Source organism: Oncorhynchus clarkii, chromosome 26 (genome assembly GCF_045791955.1).
Source record: "Oncorhynchus clarkii lewisi isolate Uvic-CL-2024 chromosome 26, UVic_Ocla_1.0, whole genome shotgun sequence".
Lineage (NCBI taxonomy): Eukaryota > Metazoa > Chordata > Actinopteri > Salmoniformes > Salmonidae > Oncorhynchus > Oncorhynchus clarkii.
This window is the reverse complement of record NC_092172.1, coordinates 17,374,725-17,400,470: the sequence shown is the minus strand read 5'-3', so window position 1 is coordinate 17,400,470 and position 25,746 is coordinate 17,374,725. Positions and strand designations below refer to the sequence as shown.

Here is a 25,746-nt window from a genome sequence, read left to right as displayed (position 1 = left end):
CTCTTCTTTAATACGAACACCGAGCCATATCAGAGCCCTCCTTCCCCTCCTCCCTCCCCTCCCTTCGACTGGGCTTCATCACGCATGGGGAACATAGTAAAGTAAACTATGAGAGAGGGGCCTATAACTCGCACACTGCAGCCTTATTTCTGTAGATGAGCTAGGGCTCGAATGGGCTCAGAGAGGCCCATTCTGGGATGCACATTTTCACTCCGACTAAAACACTTAAAAGTCAGCAGCACAGAGAAGAAAAAAATGGCAAACTTTAAAGGCGTATTATGCACACAGTCTGTAGAGAGTTAAAACTGAGAGCACGTTCTCCCCATTTTGTCACCTATTTCCACTAAACCTTGTTTCATGACGTAAGTGTTAAGGTGTAGTAGTATTTATGTACAGTATGTCTGTCCTGTGTATGCGTGCATATTTATGTCACACCAATAATTATTCGCCACAGTAAGGTTCTGTTGTGTCTCTGGTCCACGCTAAGCTGTCATTATGAACATGGCTGTCCAGCCTCCTCCCTGTCTCTCTGACTCGGTGCTGCTGACACAGCTCTCAACTGACTCGGTGCTGTCTTCCTCAGCTCTCAACGCTTAATTACAGATCTCATAATGATGATGTCATGGCTGTGGCGTCTCCTGACACTCTCGGGCCCATGGACAGGGCTGAGTTGTCTCTCTTCCTCCCCTCTCATAGCCTCTGTAGGTTTACCCTTGACTCACCCATCTTTTGTCTCACCCCTATCCCTCCTCTAACTGCCCTACAGGGACTCTTGTATCAGACCCATTGTCTTAATGACTGGTATCCTTCTATACCTCTTTCCCTTCTATACGTCTGCCCCTTCTATACCTCTGCCCCTTCTATACCTCTTCCCCTTCTATACCTCTGCCCATTCTATACCTCTTCCCCTTCTATACCTCTTCCCCTTCTATACCTCTGCTCCTTCTATACCTCTTTCCCTTCTATACCTCTTCCCCTTCTATACCTCTGCCCCTTCTATACCTCTTCCCCTTCTATACCTCTGCCCCTTCAATACCTCTTCCCCTTCTATACCTCTTTCCCTTCTATACCTCTGCCCCTTTTATACCTCTTTCCCTTCTATACCTCTGCCCCTTCTATACCTCTTTCCCTTCTATACCTCTTTCCCTTCTATACCTCTGCTCCTTCTATACCTCTGCTCCTTCTATACCTCTTTCCCTTCTATACCTCTTTCCCTTCTATACCTCTGCCCCTTCTATACCTCTGCCCCTTCTATACCTCTGCCCCTTCTATACCTCTGCCCCTTCTATACCTCTGCCCCTTCTATATCACTGCCCCTTCTATATCACTGCCCCTTCTATACCTCTTTCCCTTCTATACCTCTTCCCCTTCTACCCATTCTCTCTTACCCCAGGTGTCCTCCTCTCTCTCCTAGTGTTCCTCATGCCCCCCCCCCTGATGTTTAGTGTGCGCCTGGGATCCTATGTGATTATTTGTTCTGTGGACGTGGTTATTTAACTTCCCTGCTGAACAAGTAGATAAGGAGCTCTACAACTGTTTTGACAAGAATGGACTTGTGCCAAAAAAGAGGGAGAATAAAGTGTGTGTGTCTCTCGGTCTTGTTAACCGCATCATTTCCCACCATCCTCTCTGAGTTTGGAATGTTTACATGTTTACACACTGTTGAGATGGAAATGTATATAAAAGGGTGAGGAAAGATGTTGATTTCTTCTTGTTGGTGTGAGGAAGAGGTAGTGTTTGAATTGTGTCGTCGAACCAGACGGTGTGAGGAAGAGGTAGACTGCATTCCTGGGTGACTGAACGGAGTGAATGAACGGTGTTAAGAAATGGAGGTATACAGGCACTTGAATTCCTCCCGCAACACCTGAGAGGTGAGGTAGATGTTGACTGCAGGCCAAGAGAATGTTGATTGCAAATCTGTGTGGACGTGATGTCTCCTGCTGCACTCTTCCACCTGGGGAATGTGTTACCTAATGGGCCACCAAACTGCCCCAAGACCACATCTCTTATCATAGATATTAGATGACCCAGCTGGAAAAGAAAAGCGCAAAAACAGAGGAATCCATCATGAGGAATAAGACCTGTGTAGAGAAACAGGATTGAAGCCTCTTTTTTTTTCAGAGGAAAAGAATGGTAGGTAATGTTATCTTGTTCACATTTACAAGAATCCTGCGCGCAGAGGCTATGGGTTTCGAGTTTCTAATATGTATATAAAGTTTCACTGCACAATGGATCTTTTGTGTAGTGCAAACTGAACCCACCCTCCTCCTCCCTCCTCTTGTAAAATAAATGCATTCATGTGCTTGTGGGGCTGCAAGGACTCAGGTTTCTGCTATCTTTGTGTTCCGTGTCGTCACTCGCCCCCACATCTCACACAGGCAGGCGCTCTGCCAGTGCCGCTTCCAGCCACGGATTAGGGAGAATCCGGGAAACAGCGGGGTCCTGACAAAACGGCAGCATGACAGGTAACCGAAGTTGCACAGGGGAGAGCGGAGGCAGACGATAATTACAGAGCTTTTTGTTTTCTGGGCACTTTTAGCTGGCTACTTAAGTGCCTGATCCCAAATCTGTGCCTTGTAATTACAGTAGTGGGCCCCATTAGGGCAGAGGTCTTGGGGGGGATTATGCTCCTTCTCTTCTTTCCTTTGTGTGTGTCTATGTGGGTTTGAGCGAGAGTGTGTAGTGTAGTGTGTGTGTACGCAGGCACATTTGTGTCCGTGGTGTCATTGTGGTGTCTTTCTAGCTGGCTGGTCAGTCTCCAAGCTTCCACTCACAGTGATAGTCTGTTCACTTCCTGGTCATGATGAGGCTATGTAGCTCTGCTCTGAGCATGTGTGTGTAGTACAGCACCCCTCTCTTCCTGTGTCACACAACCACAGAGCCAGGCAGAGGAGCAGGAAGAGAGGGGCCTCCCCCAGACTGATCCCCCTGTGTCCACTATCTTCATCCCCCACCTCTCTCTCCTCCCTCCCTCTTTCTTTCCCTCTCTCCTTCTCCTCCCCCTCTCTCTGCTCTCTCCTCCTCCTCCTCTCCCTCTCCGTGCTGATGTGGGGAGATTTGTGGTGATTATGACAGGGCTGTCACAGTGATGAGCAGGCGGCGTGGCGTGTGTCATGTCGACTTGACGGGCCCTTTTGGTGTCACGTCTGTGGAGACCGGCCGGAACAGCCACCAGATTAATGGAGGAGCAAGGCCTCTTACGAGCAAGGCCTCTTACGAGCAAGGCCTCTTACGGAGGGATTTTGTATTGTTTCATTGTCTTTAAAGGAGCAAGCAGCGGGCCTGAGTAGGCAAACAAACAAGACTAAACCACTGGGCACCAAATGTGGGTCGGCTGAAAATGACACATCGCTGCCTCCACCTTCTGGGCTCGAGACAGTAACATGGGCTGTCATGCTGTGTGAGATCCATCCCAACCAGCCAACGTGAGATAGATCCTGCCTCTTTAAGCTGCTAGCTTTCTTAATAGATTCTTAAGCACGGGCTTTAGTGCATGTTAAACCAGGATTACCCAATCAATTATGGCCTGTACCAACTAGGATTACTTAAAACACTACATTTTTCTTGTTTAGAGGCTAAAAGCAGGGACAACTAAGGGAGCGGTGCTGCCGTTGATAAGAAGAGCAGTCTACCAGGGGTCACAGTGACTCCAGACATAGGATGCCGCGAGGCGGAGACAACACTCCAGCAGCATCATGGGTAGTGGACGGTCCAAATGGCTGCACATCGGCTCATCTGAAGATTTGTAGAGCTCAAAAGTTTAGCATACTTAAGAGCTGGGAAAAGGGGAAATGACACTCACTTTTGGTTTGACACAGAGGTCTCCAGTGACATGGATCCTAGTAGTTGTGGAGAAAGAAGTCAGGTACCTGCAGCATGTTTAAGGTGCTGCCAGGCCATGAGAAGCTGTGTGAATGGTTGGAGTGTTTTGAGTGGGTGTGGAGAGCTGTGGGGGTGAAAGGGAAAAGCAATAAATATACATGGTCATAAGCTCTTCATCCATCTAGTCTTTCACTGAAGAACAGAGTGAGCTGGGCTGGAGCTAACCTTCCTGGAACCTGATATGGGAGGTGTGTGAGTGTATCTTTGTAAGTGTGTGTGTGTGTGACCTCCATCCGGATCCACCCCAGCTCTGAGAATACACACACACCCGGCCTCTCACTGAACTCTGCTTTTGTTTACATTTTAATCACAATTAACAGCTGTAGCCTGCTGTACAATGCCTAGCTAGCATGTATGGACATATACTTGTCAAACCAGATTTCTCTGCTCAGGTGTGTCTGTGTGTGTGTGTTTGTTTGCTTTCTCCAATGTGAACTACCGCACACTCTTAACATTCTGCTAGCGCTAACGCACTGAAGCCCTGTGTAGTCCTGTAGTCCTAAGGTGGCTCAATGTTGGCTGACTAGCTGTCCGTCGTGTTAGGTCCTCTGTCTCCCATCAGAGTGTTAGACCCTGGTCTGCAGTGAAGAGTCCCCTTTAGAGAGGCTGTGCTGGCCCTTAGAAAAGGCCTGGATGTCATTTTAACCTCTTCAGAGGGGTCAGTCCCTTTAAAGAGACTGAGTTCAAGACCATGGAAGAATCCTGCTAGACCTCTCTCACAACTCTACCTCCCTCACATTTCCTCACTCGTTCACCTTTCCCCACGTTGTCAGTCAGTGGTGAGTGACTGGTGTCTAACAGGCCTCTCCTGAGAAGTCAGCTGTCTTAGAGGAAATAAAGAGTGATCTGTCTTTAAGTAAATAAAGAGTTGCCCAGCACTCAGTAAGGCCTAATAGGAATGTGTTATTGATGCTGGAGGTGGATGGAGCTGGGGCCCGGGCCGGTGAGTAGGCTGTGTCAGGAGGTGAAAGGGCCTGGACCACTCCACACGGTCCACTGTAGAGGGACAAAGGCCAGGCAGACAGGCCAGGTGTCCTGTTACCCTGTTGGGGCTGAGTGGGGCCTGTGGCTGGGCCTGTGTTTATAAAACATTTATACATACGCATAAAGCGTATTGTATTATTTCTCTGTGTTCATAATTACTGAGGTTCATTTGATCTGAACGGGAATGCTGTTGAATGGTACTGTAGGTTCCCTTACACAGTTGTCCGTTTTTATCAAGTGAAAAGAGAGAGCCAAAAGGAAAGAAAAGATCCCAACAGAATCCAAAACTGGTGAGAACAGCAGAAAAACTAAACAAAAAAATGTGACTGTTTGTCCCCATTTTTAAATGAATCCTACTTAATTAAGAAGCAATGAGAGGCCACAGATAGCATTCCTTAATTAGCTTAAGCTGGCTGTTGTAACCAGATCCAATGCATTAATGACAACACAGGCCCTGTGAAAAGCATCATTGTTCTCCAGATAATTGTCCTTTTAGTTAACACGGCCAGGAAAAGGCTGTCCTTGTTAGGGGAGTTGGCTGGGGCTGTGGACAGCCGGAGGGGAGGCAGGGATGGGACTGGGACTGGAACTGGCCCTGTGCCCGTCGTGACAAGCCCACTTGTGCCCTCTGCTGAAATCCCCTTGGCATGCAGGGGAATTAGCCTTCCCTGGGGTGAGGCAGGGGGGGCTTAATTATATACCCTGCATCTTAATGAATGAAGAGGGATCAATAAAATAAGGCAGATGTATGCAAACAGCATGCTGATTATGCTGCCTAATGACGCCTCGTGTTGCTGGCAGAAGAGACCTGGGAGGAGAGGGGGAAGGAGAAGGGTGGAAGTCAAGGTGCCAAATCCAGAGATGCGAATGAGTATGCAAAGAAATCTATTTGAACAATGTCAATATTCTAGACTAAATGTTTACCTACCTAGAAACAATGGATGTGAGTGGTGTTTGGCCTCTGAACTTACAGTGTTTCATTAGCAAGTTAGTTCCTGGATCAGATCTTATCTGGCTGGAGTTTTATATTTCTCTGGCAGACAGGGGAGAAGCACAGTGAATGTCAGGACAGACAGAGCCAGAGATAGATGGGGGTTGTACGGGACAGAAGGGTTGGGGTGTACAGGGGTGGATGTGGGTGTAAGGGGGTGTAGGGCCAGGGTGGGGAGGCTGGTTGGTTTGGTTCACCTGTTTGGAGCTCGGCCTGCACCTCTGAGGTCTCCATTGTATCAAGCCAGCCAGAGCTGTTAGAAACTCTATACCTGCCTTTACGAAGAGAGGGAGGGCAGCCAAGAATTAACTGCTGCTTCATCCTGGCAGCCAACGACCATGCTGTCTGCCTCCATTCATGGTGAACATGAGAGGGGAGGGAGGGAGGGAGGGAGGGAGGGAGGGAGGGAGAGAGAGAGGGAGGGAGGGAGGGAGGGAGGGAGGGAGGGAGGGAGGGAGGGAGGGAGGGAGGGAGGGAGGGAGGGAGGGAGGGAGAGAAAAAGTGAAACAGTGCTGCTGATGAGTCCCTCTAAACCTCGAAAGGAGGGAAAAGGTGGATTAGTTGAGCGAGGAATTATGTATCTTTGTCTGGGGGCTCGGTGTATCTGGTCAGGTTCTGCCAGAAAGAAAGACAGTGTTCTGAAGTAAAATAGATAAAACACACGTCTGCACTTCCTCATCGAGAGAGGGGGTGGCTGGGCTGGCGTTGGGGAGCGGTGTCCGATTACACAACGTTTCACATTTTAGCACCGCTCTCTCTTTTTGCTTTGTCTATGTAAACCTCTCTGTTATAAAACAACATTTAAAGGTGTTTTGTCCTCTTGTCTTTGAGGATGTCTGGAAAGAGCACCACTGGCCCATGGCCTGACGCCAGCAGCCGTCTGCTATAGCTACAGAGACTAGCTATATCATCAGATGTTTGTCAGTGGGAGTGGAGAAAATCCCAGATTTGTGACAGGATGGGCATCCTCTATCTGAAAGACAGCAAGGTTGACTGTGTCAGGCCGCATTACAGTAATGAAACAGAAACTGGCTCCATCTCCAGCCAATGAAGCCTCCCTTTACGTAATGCATCAGATGCTTTATAGCACCTGTGTCCGAGCAGGCTGAGGGTTTGATAATGCACCCTTGCAGCCCCCACCCCCACCCTTCCTCAACCCCTGGGTGACAGTGAAACCCTAGCACACCTCCAGAGGCCAGGACAGTCCAAGGAGAGACCAGAGAACAGGTGGTGACAGGAGTATATTATTGACCAGGGTCCAGTGGCAGGATTGATTGCTTTATTGTATTGCCATGAACCTCAGTGGCCGGAGACCTCTGGTTAACCCTGGCCTGGTCGCAGCGCCACAGTGACCCTCACCTTAGCTAAAGAGTTATGTGGCTTTGACCTGATCCCTGATTGGGAAGGGGTTGACCTGCCCAGCCAGACGCTGGCCTGAGTGGACAGCTAATGTTGCATACTCCTCATCTCTTCTCTCTGTGTCAGGCCAGCCTGCTGGGTAATTTAGAGGCTGGGGGTTGGCCGGAGCCGCCCTGCCACAGGACTGACCATGTGCCCTGAATCCAGACCCTCCAGACCCCAGAGATGACCTGGCGCTGTTCATCATGTCAGCAGAATGGGAGAGGGATCGAGACCAGGGACAAAATTATCATTCATCTCCACCAAATTACACCAAAAACACTGCATAATCAATACATCTCCATCACCCGTCCTCACCTCAGCCCTAATGGTCAAGCAGACGGCCGGGGCGCTCTCTTAGTAAAGGAGATTTATAGTCCTTACACCAAGCCACGGTGCTAAAAAGCCCATTTATCATGAAATATGGACGAGATGGGGTATAGAGACACAGCTTCACTGTGGCTTCACTACACCCAGTAGAACTGAACCCCATGCCCTCTCTGTTGCATTCAACCACAGGCAAATGAGCTGCAGGCCTAGTTTTATGGAGGTAGAGGCCATAGTGGCTAACCTCGCACCCCAAATACAAGGAAAGAGGGGAGGCTGCACAGGGGGTGCTCCTCTTGCTTACATACAGCCCCCCTCCTTTCCCCCTTCCCTGTCTCACCCCTTATATGACAGACAGACAGGTTCTCCTGCTATAACTCCATACGTTTAGCTGTCAGTCCCTGCTCCTCATCAATGGGCTGCAGACAAGCACAGCAGAAGGATAAAATGTGCACTAAACAAGCTTGGTAAACAGTTGTTTCTGCTACATGTCTCCCCCCTCTCTCTCTCTACCTTTATTCTCTATCTTTGTTGTATTTGTTAGTTTCTTCAGTGGCAGCTTCCCAAGGTTTCCATCAAAGGGACGTCGAGAGAGAGAGAAGGATGAAGGCTTAAATGTTTGACTTACGGAGTCTTATTTTAACGATCTGAGAGACATCCGATCCCAGCTCCTCTACTGTACCTGCAAACAGCAACATGGCTCTTTCTCTCTCCCCTGTTTACAATGCAGTTGTATTTCTCATCACAATGTTTAGCTGTTTCATTCTCTGATAAACAGGAAGCAGGAATGGCGAGCGGAGAAGGGTGCTGTTTGAAGTGGATCCTCTAGTCCTCTTCAAAGACAGATTTGTAGAGGGGGGGGGATCTCCTCAGAACTGGGCCCGGGTTCTGGAAAGGCTCTGCTTCATCCAGCTTTGCTGCTTTACCAAATGGGAACGTCCAGAAGGCCCCAGAGGGTTGAACAATCACCTCTGTCCATCATCAGCCTTCATCAATCCCACTTCAGGCTATATATAGACCAGGCCTATTTACTGACCGCTATATTTGGATCATTAAGAAGATTTCTCTGTCATCGTGTTGGAGCACGTTGTTGTCTTCTATTGTTTTCATCAGTTTCCAGATGATGGTACAGACGTTATATGATGGCAGAGCCTCCGAATGAAAGTGGTTGATGGAGGCCCAGCTCCCTGTAATGTAATGGCTGTGCCCAGGAAGTGTGAGTGGTGTGTCTGTGTGGAGGCCAGCCTGGATCCTGAGACAGCAGGCAGGAGGAAGGAGTCAGGAGGTAGGGTAGGGTGTTTTGTTTTTACAGGCGCTCCCAACATACCTGCCCATAGAGGGAAATGCACCGCTGCCACGCCCACGCAATGCAACTGCAGGCGCTATCTACTGCTAATTACCAATAATCATATAGTGGTGGCAGGACAAACAGGTGTAACCTATGTGCTCTGAGTGTCAAAACACCCTCCAACTCCCCACCACATCTTTCTCTCAAAGTACAAGAACAGAACTCCAGAGCATAACGTATTAAAGAAGCACGCAATAGGCATTAAGGTGCTCTCTGTAAGAGCCTATCGTTTTTGATGTCTCTGCAGAAAGCACCTCTCTCCCTCCCTCACTCCCTCTGTTCCAATTAACACTCAGCCCCCATTACATTGATTGGGAGGGGTGTAGTATTGGATAGGTGAGCCATGAACACATTGATCACATTGACCGGGCGTGTGAACCATGAGAAATGGAAAATGTTGAGCTGGAGCTTTCTTTCCTAGCAGTAGAGTGTCGAGAAAGTGCAAGAGGAGCGACTGCTGCTGCTGGTAGCCGTTGTGTGTGTAGGTGGTAGACTGGGCGTGGGTGTGTGTGTCGTTGTGACAGGGCTCAGTACGGGGGCTTTCATGTGGTTTCAGGGGGCTAATAGCGTGAGGCACACGCCACTCCTTAGCTCTTTTCTACTGGGGCCTTGAGTGTGGCAGTACTCTTTGTCCCCCCACGTGCAGACCCCAGCCCTCCTCAACCCTCCACCCCTCTATAGCCAGTCAAAGGGCAAACTGCCCCCCCCCCCCCCCCCCCCTAAAGGTGCACCTGGCATTATAGAGTCCAGTCCAATTAGGACTCCCCAATTACAGGTCCTGGGCCAATTAGTCACCCTCTCATCTTACACTGCCCCCCTCCCCCCTCACATCGCTAATATTAGGGCATCTGTCAGGGATGGAGCTGAACGCCCTACTAGAGAGCGGGGGTGGGGGTGGGGGTGATGTTCTTAACTGCACGGCAGGAGAAAGAATGTTCTCTGTTCCTGTGCATATTGTGTAGAGGTAACAGAACATGAAACACGCTGCAGGTCCCATCGACAAACCCCAACACGCACATATATTGGAAGAAAAAATGAACTCTGGGTAATTTAAGCTGTCAAGTTGTAATTTGTTGTGAGACTCAACTTGAACTTCTAGGACAAGACAGTTGGCCTTGCAGTACTTTTCACCTCTGTGACTATGTACACTGAGCTTACAAAATATGAGGAACACCTGCTCTTTCCATGACATAGACTGACCAGGTGAATCTAGGTGAAGGCTATTATCCCTTATTGATGCCACCAGTTAAATTCACTTCAATCAGTGTATATGAAAGGGAAGAGACAGGTTAAAGAAGGATTTTTAAGCCTTGAGACAATTGAGACATGGATTGTGTTTGTGTGACAATTCAGAGGGTGAATGGGCAAGACAAAAGATTGAAGTGCTTTTGAACAGGGTATGGTAGTAGGAGCCAGTTTGTGTCAAGAACTGCAATGATGCTGCGTTTTTTCATGCTCAACAGTTTCCTGTGTGTATCAAGAATGGTCCACCACCCAAAGGACATCCAGCCAACTTGACACAAATTGGCGAAGCCAGCCTCCCTGTAGAATGCTTTCAACACCTTGTAGAGTTAATGCATGACGAATTGAGGTGGTTCTGAGGGCAAAAGAGGGTTCAACTCAATATTAGGATGGTGTTCCTAATGTTTTGTACACTCTGTATGTGTATATTTGTCACTGTTTTGTGTGTGTGTGTGTGTGTGTGTGTGTGTGTGTGTGTGTGTGTGTGTGTGTGAGCACTGTATTGTATGTGCATACTCGTGGCCCCTTGCCAGTTTCTTGCTGGCAGTTGTAGTGTCTCCTGCCTATGCCCAGTACACTGGCACTCCTGCCTGAGTGGAAACTCACAGCTCCAGAGAGGGATTTCATTCACAATATGGCACTATATCTGGCTGCTCTCCCTGACCACACACACACACACACACACACACACACACACACACACACACACACACACACACACACACACACACACACACACACACACACACAGAGAGAGAGTGTGAGTAGTGGAGACCTGGCAGCTGTGCTCTCCTCTGCTCTCCTCTGTAACATATTATCTCATCGTATGGGGGATTGAGTAGAGCAGTCCAAAGGCCCGGGGTTAAGATTCAGAGTGCTTTGGTTGTGATCTCTCAGCCTGGTGTTTCCTTTAGTATTCAGATAGCACTCTCCCCAGAGCTAGAGCTTGTTTATCTTGTTAGCCGGCATGCTCTTTCAATGTCAAAACAATGACATCATTAATTAAACGTGTATTAAATGCGCCATTTTCAAGGTCCACTAGGCAGTGCTTCTGAGCCACGCACATTCCCCCCAGTTTCTGCCCTGCATTTCTTACATGGGGAGTTATGTGAGTAACAGTAGTCAGTACTGTGTGGTATTTTTGTTAGTTTAATTTCGTTTTTAGCCGTGCTCCCTCCGTGCTGTTCGTAAGTGAGCATGGGTTATCTCTGCTGGTATCATGGACTTACTTCTGTGTGGCGTCTCTGGTCACTGATCTGATGCCCATCTCCGTCTGTCGTAATTGTGTGTGTGTGTGTGTGTGTGTGTGTGTGTGTGTGTGTGTGTGTGTGTGTGTGTGTGTGTGCATGTACCCATATGTACATATGAGATAAGTCAACATTGCAAACACATTAGTTTGCTCACTCTGGCCGCACAATAAAGAAGAACTTCAGCCAAACTGCCTGCATGTACACAGAACAGCCACCCCCAGTGAGTGAGTGAGTGAGTGAGCGAGGGAGAGGGTGAGTGAGCGAATTAGTGAGCCTGTTTGGTAACAGAACCAACAGTCACCAACCCCCACAGATAGAGTTAGCCTAGCTAGAGCAGCGCTACAGTTAGCCTAGCTAGAGCAGCGCTACAGTTACCCTAGCTAGAGCAGCGCTACAGTTAGCCTAGCTAGAGCAGCGCTACAGTTAACCTAGCTAGAGCAGCGCTACAGTTAGCCTAGCTATGGCTTACTCCAACCTGATCCTGTTTCCCTGGGGGCTGTTCCATCATCTGGGTTTGAGTTGATGGACAGCTGTTTATCTGAGCTTGGTGAATGGGGCCAGTTTGTCTCTCTCTCCCTCTGACTTTACTTGGTGTACCTCTGCCAAGGATAACTGTGAGGGTGTGGTCTAATTTGTCTGTTTGTTCTAAACATGTTTGTCGTTTCCTTTAATATAGGTGCGTTAGTGTTACTCAAGTCACTCCTGGCCTGTGAGCAAGACCCTGTGAGACCCTGGGTGATGAAGGAGGATCTGGGAGACCCTGGGTGGTGAAAGAGTGTGTGTGTGTGTGTGTGTGTGTGTGTGTGTGTGTGTGTGTGTGTGTGTGTGTGTGTGTGTGTGTGTGTGTGTGTGTGTGTGTGTGTGTGTGTGTGTGTGTGTGTGTGTGTGTGTATGAGAGAGGGCGCGAGAAAGCGAGACACACAGTAAGCCTTCAGGCTTCTCCCCATGTCTGCATCTTTCATTGGTTTGTAGCCCCTGATCCTGCAGCTAATTACTCAGCAATGTAAATTACAGTAGGGCTGAGCTGAGCCCTGGCCCCTACTGGCCCTGTCCATCAGCTCCCTCTCTCCTCTCTTTTCCCCTCCCAGCTCTCCTCCCATCCCTCCACCCTCCCCTGTAGCTCCCAGCTAAACAGAACAAGCCACATCTTAGTATACACCCCTCTCTGAGGGAACCCGGGAATAAATCCCTAGCAGATGATATTTTCTTTACTCTCTCTCTCTCCTTCTCTTTCTCACTCTCTCTCTCTCCATCTGAACTGCTTACCCCCTGCACTGCATGTGAAGTTCAGAGTGAAAACATCTTTGGTTAATATTTAACTGCTAGGTCCTGGGGTAGACTGGCGGAGTGCAGAGAACTAGGCTAGTTGGACACACACACAAACGAACATACAGCGGCTCAGTGAAGATGTGTGTCTGTTCTCTGAGGAATGTGTGGGTTCTCTTCCAGCCTTTGACCTTCAGACCCCAGGCTGACACGTGACTGGGATTCTTCAGCTCTGCAGAGGGCTGCAGGACACACACACAGACACAACACACACACACACACTTGTATCTAGCCTGTCTGAAATAGAAGCCAGTCACTCGGGAGCAGTAGCAATATCCTGCACTGTGCCCACAGCCCTCCCCAATGAGATAAGACTCAAACCACAAACAAATAAAGAGCATTGAATTGGCTATAGGTGGAGGACCAGTGACTGTTCTAAGATGGTGCTGGGGCTGTAGTTCTCCCTGTGGAGCGTGGGTACTGTAGTATTTCTCTCCTCGGCTCGACTAGCTGCGCTCGGCGGGCCGCCCAGCTGGGAGCCAGATGTGGCAGGCATGTCATGTGGTGCTGGAAGGCACGAGATAAGAGAGGCCGGGCTGGGCCCGGTCTCTGGTTCGGGTCTGCTCCGCAGCGGTTCAACTAGATGTTGCGGTCGGTACGATCTGAACTTTGACAGGTTGTGTCATGCTTAATGCCTCACTTCCCAAACACAGCTCAGTAGGGCTGATTTATATCTAACAGGTGCTGCAGTGGGCAGGCAGTGCAGGGAGCGGGATGAGAGGAGTGGTGGAGAGCGAGAGGAGAGGACGGCATGTGGCCATTTCATTAAGGCGGTAGAGCCAAGGGGAACAAGGGCTACAGTGTGTGTATGGAGACGAGGGGCAGGACTCTGCTCTTTCTCAAACACAGCCACAGTCCACGGCCCCTCAGCTTGGCCTGCCTGGCTGGTTGTCACTTCACTCACTGCCTAGATCAAGCCCAACGAATAGAGGGAGGAGGAAGAGGGGACTCACAAACACTTCTCATGCTTCTTACAATATCAGACTGTTTTTCTTCCTGTCTCTCTGTTTCCTCTCTCTATCTCTGTTTCCCTCCCCCTCTCTCTCTCCATTTCCTCCCTCTCGCTCTGTCCCCCCCTCTCTCTCTGTACCCCCCCACCCCTCTCTCTCTCTCTCTCTCTCTCTCTCTCTCTCCCTCTCTCTCCCTCTCCCTCTCTCTCTCTCTCTCTCTCTCTCTCTCTCCCTCTCTCTCTCTCTCTCTCTCCCTCTCTCTCTCTCTCTCTCTCTCTCTCTCTCTCTCTCTCTCTCTCCCCCTCTCTCTCTCTCTCTCTCTCTCTCTCTCTCTCTCTCTATCTCTCCCCACCCAGAGAGGCTGAGGGACTGTGAGTGAATTTCCAGCCCAGGCATCAATCTCTGAGCCCTGGCAGCCATCACAATGCCCGGCTTGTCTGTGAGAGTTGACATGCCAACAACTTTGATCGTCTTATGTTTTGCAGTGCGGTGTCGGATTTCCCCCCAGCCTCCTATCAGAGCCCTGTGGTGTCCTCCTCACCCCTTCTCACCCCCCACTGTCTCCCTTCTAGAGGGATCACTACTGAGAGATGCCCTCGCTCTCTCCTTCTCCCTCAATTCCTCCCTCCCGGCTCCAGTAGCAGTCCCAGGGGCCCGTTCTCCTCTGGTCCTGATACATAGATGGATATTACCCCAGGACCAGACCAGAGCAGAGCAGGCATCCCAGGCCGTTAGGACATTAGCCAGATGAGACTGGTCCATTGTTTAGTGTTTTGTTTTATGAGCAGGTCATTCTGTCTCTGCTGTTGGCAGTCAGTTGTTCCCACCCTGGGTATAGTGAGTCAGGTCCCTCAGGAGGTCTGGGGTTCAGTGCTGGCCTGGCCTGGACTGCAGTGGTCTGCTGGGCCTGTCTGTCTTGGAATCTCATCGCTCCTCAGCCATCTTTAACACAATCCGGCTACATGGTTTGGTATGGTTACATTAGGAACGACTAAAACGACTAAAATGTCGTTTGATGTTCTAACACTGAACGCAGAGCGTCGAGGCCTCTTTCAGCGCCGCCCTCCAGGCCACCTTGTTACACACTTAACAACTTGTTTTCTCTTTGTGTTTTTCTTCCCTCTTCCTCTGTTGACAGTTCCTCACCGCTGCTCTGCTCTGAAGGAATGCGCGTCACCTCTCAAAGTTTAACTTGGCTTCTGTCCTTGTAGACCGTGGGGCAGGTTCTGAACCTTTTCTAACACGGTGATTGCATCAAGATATGATTTATGAGTGTTCTGTGTATAAACCGCCACACTGTTAACGATGACGTGTACCATCTGTAGGTAGACAGGTGCTGAATGGCCTTGACTCCAGAGACATATAGTCCCAATACACCTTCTCATAGTTTCAACCGCAGTATCCTCCCTCCCCTGACATTCATCATTTAAATGGAACTAAACAAGAAATGGCAGATAGTAGTCGCCCAAAAGTCCCAGTTGAAAATGAAAGGGATCCGGATATGACGACTGTAATTTCAGCTGTCATCTCCTCTTTATTTATGTCTCCAGTGAGAATGAGCCTGGGTAGCCTCACTAGCCTGGGAAGCTGCATAGCTCCATGTAAAAATAGCCTGTCACTAAGTGTGAGCACGGGTACCTAATTGGAGCTGTAGTCCAGTGTTGTATGAGAATAGCCAGGCATTACGCGCCAGTGGGATCACTAGTGCATCTCTTTAATTCTCCCTGGCAGTCCCAACTCCCACTCCCACTCCTGAGTTATTCTTTCAAAATGGAGCGGCCTTCACATTTCTGGCTAACTCTAGGTCTGTTCTCTCGTCTTTGTTTTCTCCAAATGCCCGGACGTTGAGTGTCCCAACACTCCTCCTTTGCATCCTTCTATTTAAGCACAGGACACATTATTCCTTTAACTTTATTAACGCTCCATAATTCTTTAAAGCAGGGGAAAGCTGCAGAAATTAGTTCTCCCTCGAGGTTTATTGTTTAAAACGAGCACAGCTCTTTCCCAGCATAAGAACTTCAACTAAGCAGACAGGAATTCAGGCCTGGCCTCATAAAATAAGTATTTGTGTACCAGAAAGATTTTCGTTTTTTCTTTCCAAATCTTTGTCATTAATGACTTTAGCAAATGTGTAGTGGAGAGTGAATGGAGAGGCTGTCCAGGGTCTTCAAAGGAACCCTGTAATTATTTATCCAGGATATCCCGCTCTAGAATTAGAGGCTGGGTCACCATTGGCTTTCATGCCTTTTTTCTGCAAAGAAATCATTTCCACAGAATGGTTTCACTGGGACACCCTCTAATCCCTACTCTGCTTTCTCTGTGTGTGCGTGTGTATGCGTGTGTATGTGTGTGTGTGTGTGTGTGTGTGTGTGTGTGTGTGTGTGTGTGTGTGTGTGTGTGTGTGTGTGTGTGTGTGTGTGTGTGTGTGTGTGTGTGTGTGTGTGTGTGTGTGTGTGTGTGTGTGTGTGTGTGTGTGTGTGCGTGTGTGTGTCAGTGCTAGGGTGCATGACTATATTATGTAGGCTCATATGCCTCAGCCCATGTTTCATTCTGATGTGTGGAAAGAGATCGTAGTTTTTAGTGTCCATTCCTTAGACATCATTCTCCACACATTAGGTCCAGGTCTCAGCTCTCACCCCCAGACAGCTGTCACCCACTCGGGTTTCTTGGTCATTTTGCCTTTACATGCTTCTACACCTGCATTGCTTGCTGTTTGGGGTTTTAGGCTGGGTTTCTGTACAGCACTTTGAGATATCAGCTGATGTACGATGGGCTATATAAATACATTTGATTTGATTTGACATGCCATCTAAATGGTTATCTTATCACCTTCCTCAGATTTAAACTCTTAACAAAATTCTGGTCCTAACCCGAACTGGTCTGTCTGGTGGCACTGCTTCAGCCATTGTCTGCTAGGCTTGGAAGCTCTATGTAACCCTCCAGCTCCCCCCTTCATTGTCCCCCTGATATCCCTAAATACCCCTGTGGGTGGACCAGATCTGGGCTTCCCTGGCCTTCATATAGCTGGCTTATTGTCACAGCTTAACCACTTGTGTCTATGTAATATACTAAAATTTATGAGGCCTTGCCCACTAGTTTTGCTCAAAGCCCCTGTGCGTGTGCGTGTGTGTGTGTGTGTGTGCGCGTGTGTGCGAGTGTGTGTGTGTGCGCGTGTGTGTGTGTGTGTGTGTGTGTGTGTGTGTGTGTGTGTGTGTGTGTGTGTGTGTGTGTGTACATGGATGTGTTGGCGTGTGTTCCGTGCCCCTTCAGGCTGTTTCAGAAAGGGAGTGTGTCCCTTTAAGAATGCTCTTCTGAGAATATTTGTCTAATTCCAGGTGCCAGCGATCCCTGTGTTTTACCAGGTGCAGGCCTGGATCATTACAAAGGTATTTGTTTTCCAGATTACATGGTGCGGCCCAGGATTAAAGGCGCGTTTTCCCTGTCCCCCTCTGTCTGTCAGGCCCTGATCCCCAGTGTGGGGACTGGCTGCCTGTGTTCTGCCCCAGTCACACTGGAGGCTAGGCTAGCCTGGCTCCTGGTGCCGTTAGGGATCTGTCACGCCACAGCCCAGAATAACCGACCTCCCAGCCTGGGCCACTGTTGGCTGTAAGGGTGGTGGAGGAGGAAGGACAGGAGCTGTCCCTGTCAACAGAGGCTGGGTATGCTGATCAGACTTTCACCCAGCCGTCCTTAATGGGACGAGAGGTAGTGTGGTAAGGACTTTTCCTTGTCTGCCCCTATCCCCTCAATCCCTGGGGTCTAGGATGGGCCGGACAGGACAGGGGAGCTGGCTGGGAGGTAGAGGGGGCTAGGGGCCTTGGGGGTAGTGGGGGTCAAGAAGTCTAGTCCCAGTCTCCTGTAGCTGGACAGCTGAAGTCCTCTCCAAAACGTTTACATAGAGCCTTGCGATTATGATAATAAACAGTTTTATCATCGGCCTCCCAATCAATAATGTGGCTTCTTAAGGTTTAATATTTCAATAGTATTGATCATCTTAACAACTGTGTTTGCGGTTGGCTTGCCTCTACTGCAAGCCTGCAGGAAAAATGTGTGTGTGTGTGTGTGTGGGGACTACAACAAACTGTGAGCAGCAGTTGTTCTTTACAATACAGTTTTTCTGCAGCTATGACTGTTTAGCATGTATAGACACCCTCAGACCAGCGTCTCACCTCATAGAACAACTATGTGGGATCTTCTCTCATTCCATTCAGTCCTGCTCTATACATGGCTGCCTATCATTTGCAAGCATCTAAGCGCCTATAACACTAAAACAGTCCTGCGCTTCTTGCGGCCAGTCCTCTTTCCCCCCATTCCACCCTCATCCTGTTGCAACCAAATGAAATGGACTGAGCGAAAACAGAGAAGTTGAAGGCTCCAAAAGCCCTATAGTTAGCACATTTAACTTACATCCTCTCTGGAGAGAAGGCCTGCTTCCCTCATATTTAAACAGGGGGAGATTTGATCATTAGTGAAAATGAATAAAAGGCCTGGCAGACTTTGATCAGAAACATCTCCCCGTTCCCCCGCTGACCTTTGACCTTTGGTTGGAAAGGTGAGTGGGTCTGTGAGTGGGGAGTGGAGGAAGCTTGGACTAGGGAGTTGTCTTATCTCTCTCGCTCTCTCTCTCTCTCTCTCTGGGAGTCTCTTCTAAGCTGATCTTCCCAGGAATGGGTAGGAATGGGTAGTCATGGCACTAATCAATCAGACTGTCGTGCCAGACTAACCTTTCCACTGGGCTCTGCAATGCCCCCTGTATCCCTGTGCATTCCACACTCAGCCCTGTGAGAAAATGTTCACAGCATGCTATGGAATAGGAGTACTTTTTATACAAGACCATCAGTAATCAGTCAACTTAGCCTGCTTGTCTGTCTGTCTGAACTGGGGCAGAGAGGGTGGACGTGTAATTAACTGATCAGCCAGGTGTTTGTGAGCCTCTGTTAGCAGGTAAAGGAGGGCCCACATACACACACACACACACACACACACACACACACACACACACACACACACACACACACACACACACACACACACACATGCTCCTGCTAACTCCCCCTGCTGTGTTGTGGCGCATGCTGTGCCTGCTCTGTGCACCAGGTTGCCTGGGGGCCAACGTAGGTTTTTGCGGTGTGAGCATGATCGCCCATCTCTGATTATACATCCATAACTTTATCCCAGAGATAATTTATGCATTTACTGAACACAAAGCTTTATCTAAACAAACCACTGGGGACATCACATGGAAATAACACAGCGCCGACATCCACTATGGTTTGTTCAAAATGAAAGATAGCTTGCGGCTGCAGTAACGAGGTTATTTTTGTAGTTATTAAAACAGTGTCTTCTCTGTTTCATTTTCTACCTGACACTTTGCAGAAACTCGCCTGCTCCTCCGTAATCTGGAGTCCAAGGTCACAGATCAATTAAAGACGACTGTGATTGCATACAATGTTAAAACAATAGAGTGGCTTTTGTGCAAACGAATCGCTTAACAAAAAGAACACAGCGAGGAAAACCAATGTCTAACAGTATGCATTTTTAATCTGAATGTATTCAGTCTGCTCCCCCTCTCCCTCTCTGTGGTGTGAGTGAGGTTTCTCTCATTTGTACTCCCAGTCTGCCACAGCTCAACGGCCCCCCCATGCTGCCTGCTAATTGGCGGGAGACTGGGAGCTTCCTGCTGTGTGTTCGCTGTTTCCCTTCGCTTTGCCACCCCACCAGCTCTTTCTCCACAACTGAGTAATTAACCCACAGCTAATGAACTACTTCTAATTACACACCACACTGTTTCCATCGCACCCTCCAAAAGTGAGGAGACACTCTACCGCCACGTTCCAATCCGTTCTGGAAGGCTTTGAACCTACCTGCTCTCTGATTGGTGCGGTTGTTCAGACTGTCAGGAGCTATATCACAGCCCTGCCACTTTGTTCAAATCAGTTCACCTCTGTTGTGCAACACGGAATGGATTAAGAGAATCTGATGATGTTGCGTAAACGATAACAGCATTTTCAAGGTTCTATTTCAAGTCCATGAACAAAGGAGGCAATTGATACTACAAAATCAATTTGCTCATACTTTCTCTGGCCAAAGAAAAGCAGTGTAAGAGCTGAATGGTAACAGGCATTAATGCTGTGATACAGAATGGCCTGCAGTATACCAGTACACCTCCAGGGTGCTTTACTGTGCCATATAGTAGTCAGCAGGAACATTTTTGGCCCAATCTTCATCTCATTCCAGAATTTTGGCAGGAAATGTTTTGTAACTGCAGTGATACATGCTGGGAATTGTAGTTTGGCCCACATCCTCTCCTCAGAGCCTGGGACCTGAAGGTGTAGTGGTTGTGGCATGACAGATGCAGCATGCTTCAGATAGCCCTGCTATCAGCTGCTTAATGTACAGTACTCCTAGCCACACTACACTGACCCCCCCCCCACACACACACACACACACACACACACACACACACACACACATCACTATACTCCCCTCTCTCCTACCCAGCCAGAGCCCCAGCCTCAGCCTCGGTCTTGACACAGCCACGGCTATTTCTGTTCCACAGACTGATAGCTCCAACTGCAGATCATTGATTTTACGGGAAGCCCTGTTTACAGACTGAGTGCCATCGACCTGAGGTGACTTTTTGCCTCCTGAAGTAGGAGCAGCACTGGAGCATCCTTGTGTCTGTGTTATACAAAGACAAACACTGGCCTGATTTGAAACACTTTGATGTACTGTGTTAGGAATCATACTTAATTAGCATTGTAACATATTTTGTTAATTGTGTAAAAACTAATTGGCCTAGATGTTAGTACTGTATATAGTAGAGAAAATTGGTCTAGGGGTGATAGGGACAGCCGGTGTAAGGCCGAGGCAGCGAGAAGGAGAGAAGCAGCCTGTGCCTCAATGTAGTCCCTTAGGAAGATCCCACCATCTAAGGCTTAGGGATAAGGGTAATACAGGGAGGGGCCTTATGTTGGGCATTACCATGGACTTAAGGCAAAGAGTGAGATGTATGCATACATTTCATTGTTGATTAATTGGGGTAAGCCTTGGAGAAGAGCCCCTGGTCATTCTGCCTGAGGACTACAATGGTTCCCCCATCGATAAGCACGTCCCCTGTGCAACATCAAAGGCCCTCCCTGATTTATCAATAAGAAGCCTTCCTTCCCACATTTTCCTGTAACTTGCTTAGCATTTACACATTGATTTTCCAATAAGCACCCATACCCTGCGGTGGCTGGCCAGGCCGAGGCTCTGTGAGATGGCTCAGACTCACACAGACAGCCCTCCTGAAGGACAATGGGAGATGGGGGGGGGGGGGGGGGGGGGTAGTGGCTTTTTGGGTATTTCTATTTTTCAAGGTCTCCCCTCAGCTAGAAAGCCTGTGGTCTAGGTGTAAATGGAGGGGGTTAAGGTGGGGTTCAGGTCCAAGCCCGATGGGGGTGTTCTCAGCTGGGGCTGGGCCAGAGTTAATTCCCCAGGAGACCCAGGAGAACCTGGGTCTCCCTGGTCCTCTGGAGGCCTGGCCCCCAGGCAGGTGATTGTGCATGCTTATAATCAGATGGATCCTTAGCCTTTAATTCCTCCCTGGCTTGGCCGTTAAATCCCACATAATGAAAGGGCCCATAAATAAAAACTTATCTCATTTTCTGCAAAATGACAACCAGATCCACTCTCTGACAGGGTTCATTAGGACCTGGGCCCTTTCAATAGGCTCAACCTTATCTGCTCTGTTAAGGTGCGGGAGGAGAACATAATGCTTTTTATGCCTCTAAGTCAGAGACAGGTGAAAAGAGGGTCTGGCATTTGACTTCTGTAGAAGAGGTGTGAGGATGGGTGGGAGGACTGCCCCCTATGGCCAGGTCTTGTGTAGTGTGTATGGACATGCTCCCTCCCTTTCTCCCAGAGTCCAGGAATCCATGCTTTTCTTCCCTCTGATTATCTCTTATTGTGAGTTGAGGCTTGTTTTGGCTGCTTATTGTTTGTCTCTCAGCCCAGTGGGCCCGGTGAGGGAGGGAGAGAGACAGAGAGAGTGAGGGGGGGGGGGGAGAACACAAGTGCAGGGTTGGAAAGCACAGGCCATGGTAGGAATCCTGTTGTTTTCCTTTAGCAGCAGCTCAGATACCAGTATGCAAAGGAAAAGTCCAAGTAATTTGCATAGTACAGTACCTAACCATGGGCGTTAATGTTAACATACTGCAGGCAGTACTACCTTTACCGGCATGATTCATCCTTTTAATGTGTGTTTATTATAGCACAGAGACACTTTGCCCCATACTTCCCTCTTTGCCCTTCCAGCGCGTCTGTCCATCTCCCTCATTTAGTGCCTTTGAAAGATTCAAGCTTTTCCTGCTCTAAACAGGTGTCGCTTAGCGAGCAGACCTCCTGAAGACAAACAGAGAGATAGCTTTGTATCAGCCGGCCCTGCGACTCTCCGACTCCAGACAATCCCATTGCACATCAGTAACCACCACAGGTTATTGAATTAGACCATCTTGATTTTAAAGAGCAATCCTGTTTTCTAGTAAGCAGTGGAGCTGGAGCTGGAGCACGCTGAGCTGGCTCAGGCCACGGCTCAGCCTCCATCACTGGCCAGGGGTCATCCTCCTCTCCTCTCCCACTCTAATTGCTTTAGACACATTACAAGGACGTGATGCTAATAGATGCATAGTGCACACACATATAGTTATACAGTAGCTACATGCTAGCACCGCTGTTTAAACTCCAGGAGCCATAAAGGGATATTGGACAAAGGACTGGAGAAATGTAGTGAATGATGGATGTAAAGTAGTAGTTTAGGCTGGTGTGCTGTGTGTTTTTTTACCCCACCCCTCTGTGGGCTAGCTAGACTCCCCATGTAGCAGGCAGTGATGTGGGCACAGTGTTCGGGGCATGGTCAGGACAGACAGTGATGTGGGCACAGTGTTCGGGGCATGGTCAGGACAGGCAGTGATGTGGGCACAGTGTTCGGGGCATGTTTAGGACAGACAGTGATGTGGGCACAGTGTTCGGGGCATGGTCAGGACAGGCAGTGATGTGGGCACAGTGTTCGGGGCATGGTCAGGACAGACAGTGATGTGGGCACAGTGTTCGGGGCATGGTCAGGACAGACAGTGATGTTGGCACAGTGTTCGGGGCAGGGTCAGGACAGGCAGTGATGTGGGCACAGTGTTCGGGGCATGGTCAGGACAGGCAGTGATGTGGGCACAGTGTTCGGGGCATGGTCAGGACAGACAGTGATGTGGGCACAGTGTTCGGGGCATGGTCAGGACAGACAGTGATGTGGGCACAGTGTTCGGGGCATGGTCAGGACAGACAGTGATGTGGGCACAGTGTTCGGGGCATGGTCAGGACAGACAGTGATGTGGGCACAGTGTTCGGGGCATGGTCAGGACAGGCAGTGATGTGGGCACAGTGTTCGGGGCATGGTCAGGACAGACAGTGATGTGGGCACAGTGTTCGGGGCATGGTCAGGACAGACAGTGATGTGGGCACAGTGTTCGGGGCATGGTCAGGACAGACAGTGATGTGGGCACAGTGTTCGGGGCATGGTCAGGACAGACAGTGATGTGGGCACAGTGTTCGGGGCATGGTCAGGACAGGCAGTGATGTGGGCACAGTGTTCGGGGCATGGTCAGGACAGGCAGTGATGTGGGCACAGTGTTCGGGGCATGGTCAGGACAGACAGTGATGTGGGCACAGTGTTCGGGGCATGGTCAGGACAGACAGTGATGTGGGCACAGTGTTCGGGGCATGGTCAGGACAGACAGTGATGTGGGCACAGTGTTCGGGGCATGGTCAGGACAGGCAGTGATGTTGGCACAGTGTTCGGGGCATGGTCAGGACAGGCAGTGTCCTGTCTGGAGGAGGGGCTGATGGAACAACAGATTACAGGAAAAGGTGTGAAGGAGATCCATGTTCAGACAGGATGGGTGCTCATCTCATTGCTACTTCTTCTCATTAGACAAATCACCCACAGGAAAGTTTGTTCCTTTTTTTGTAGTTAGCTGCAAAATATGATCCAGGTGTCCTTTGTTTAATGAATGAATGAGTTATTTTATTTTTCTGTTAGGCATGGATTTTTTTGAGTAAAAAAAATTAATTCGCTGTGGTTTCGTTTACCTCAGTCCATTTGGTTGAAATGTCGGCAGAGCGCCTAGTGTTCTCTTATTAATGGTGCAGATAGTAAATGCAGACTGACCTGGTTACTATCCCCTCTCTCAATATGGCAGCCAGCTACAAATCATGTCTGTCTGGATCAAGTAATCCTCTTAATAAGCCTACTATCTTTCATTCTGAATGCAAAGCAACAGAGAGGTCATCAGTGTGGCTCTGTCTGTGTGGAGTACAAACAATGAGAGCAGGTGGACATGGGCTGACACCAAATGGTTGCCTACCTTCACTGTTTTCAGTGGAAGATCCTGCAACTACTACACCCGCCTTGTCTTCATTATGCTCAGATAATGCAGTTAAACATACAATATCGGGCTTCTTATCAAACCAATTATGTGCATTAATTACACCTGATTAGAATTCACTCCTCCAGTCAGGGCAGACGGTCATAATTAGCAAATCCAGTCAAAATACGAAGGTGCATGCTAAAAGACTCGCCCTGTTGTTTGAGTAGCATAAGTGCATATAGAGTGGGGGGGTATTTTCTATCAGACATGAATGAAGAGCGAGGCAGACATGATCAATCTCTCCAGTGTGGGCCAGCCCTCTCTAGTTAATATGATAGGGGGGTGGGGGTAGAGCCACACTGTCTGATCACAGCTACAATTTGCATCCCTAAGTAAGTAAATAAGTAAATAAATCAAGTGGCGGCAGCGAATGTGCTAATCAGCCGGGACATGGCGGCTGGGCTGAGCATAGTGCCGGGAAACTTTGCTCATGTAATATTCAGTACTAGCTGGGTTAAAGGGCAGGCCAGAGTTATTGGTTTCAGCCCGGTCGCCCCCCTCTAATCAATGCTGCCTGCATCCCTTTAATACAATTATTAGCTCAGCAGTATCTCGCGCTATCATTTTATCTCCTTGCCACTCTAAATTGCGGCCTGTGTATTGCTGGGCCACTGGTGCTCAGGGCATGGCCAGCTCCTGAAAGCACAGCTCCCATTTATTCTTTCAGAGGCAGAGGATGGCTGGAGTGTTTGAAGCCAGGCTGACCGAGGAGGTGGATGCCAGATCTAAACACAGCTGCATTTCAGACCCAACCCAGATGGTGTATTTTGGGCTTTACTGAAAACATTGCCTTTTTTCCTCTCCTCCTCTTTGAGAGAGTGTGTATGCGAGGACACAAGTAATTACCTGCGTTGCATACTGCGTTGTGTGCACTCAACGAGAAAGAGGAGTGGGTGATGTGTTTTTCTATGCATGATTTCTCTTATTTCAGTAGGAAGGGAGAGGGCTGTAAAATGGCTGTGAAGTTATCAGCAGTACCCTTCACTTCTTCTCTAGTTATGTAAATGTATCATGTCCTGATGGGTGGTTTCTCTGTGTCTAATTATCGCACAGTGAATCTATTTTATCCATTAAGTTAGGCCTGTTTCTCCCTCTTTCTGACTGGAAGTTAATTAAAAACGGATGTAGGATTTGGAGAATGTAAGATTAGGGGTGTTGTTTGGAAGGTGAAGATAAAAGATGGTAACTTCCTGATATGGCAGGAAGATGAATCGTGGGACGACTTATTAGTGCTCGTCTCAGGTATTGTGTTTAAGTACCTAATCTAACATAATGAGCCCTCTGTCATTTACCTAATTAGATCTCACACTTTTGGCTCTCACCCGATGCACTATACATTAAATGTGTTCTTCTCGCCTGGGTTCTATAGATAGATGTTCCTTTGATGAAGGTGCTTTTTATCCCCACTTACGTGATGAGAGCATTAGGGGAGGGGAAATATGGAAGTACTTAGGATGAGAACAATGCTATGGGTTATGTTTATGAAAGGAGTTTATACAATCTTAGGAAGAGAGACTGTATATGTGTCCTTGTTGATAACCATGGTCCTTTCATATATGCATTACCATTAGAGTCTCTTACCAGTCTC

General features: G+C 48.8%; 1 protein-coding gene across 4 annotated transcripts in view; it reads left to right on the top strand.

Annotated features, from left to right (window-relative positions):
• LOC139385255 (zinc finger homeobox protein 3-like) overlaps positions 1 to 25,746 on the top strand; it is a 181,327-nt gene that overhangs the window by 34,278 nt on the left and 121,303 nt on the right. The gene's annotated exons all lie outside the window — the stretch shown is intronic.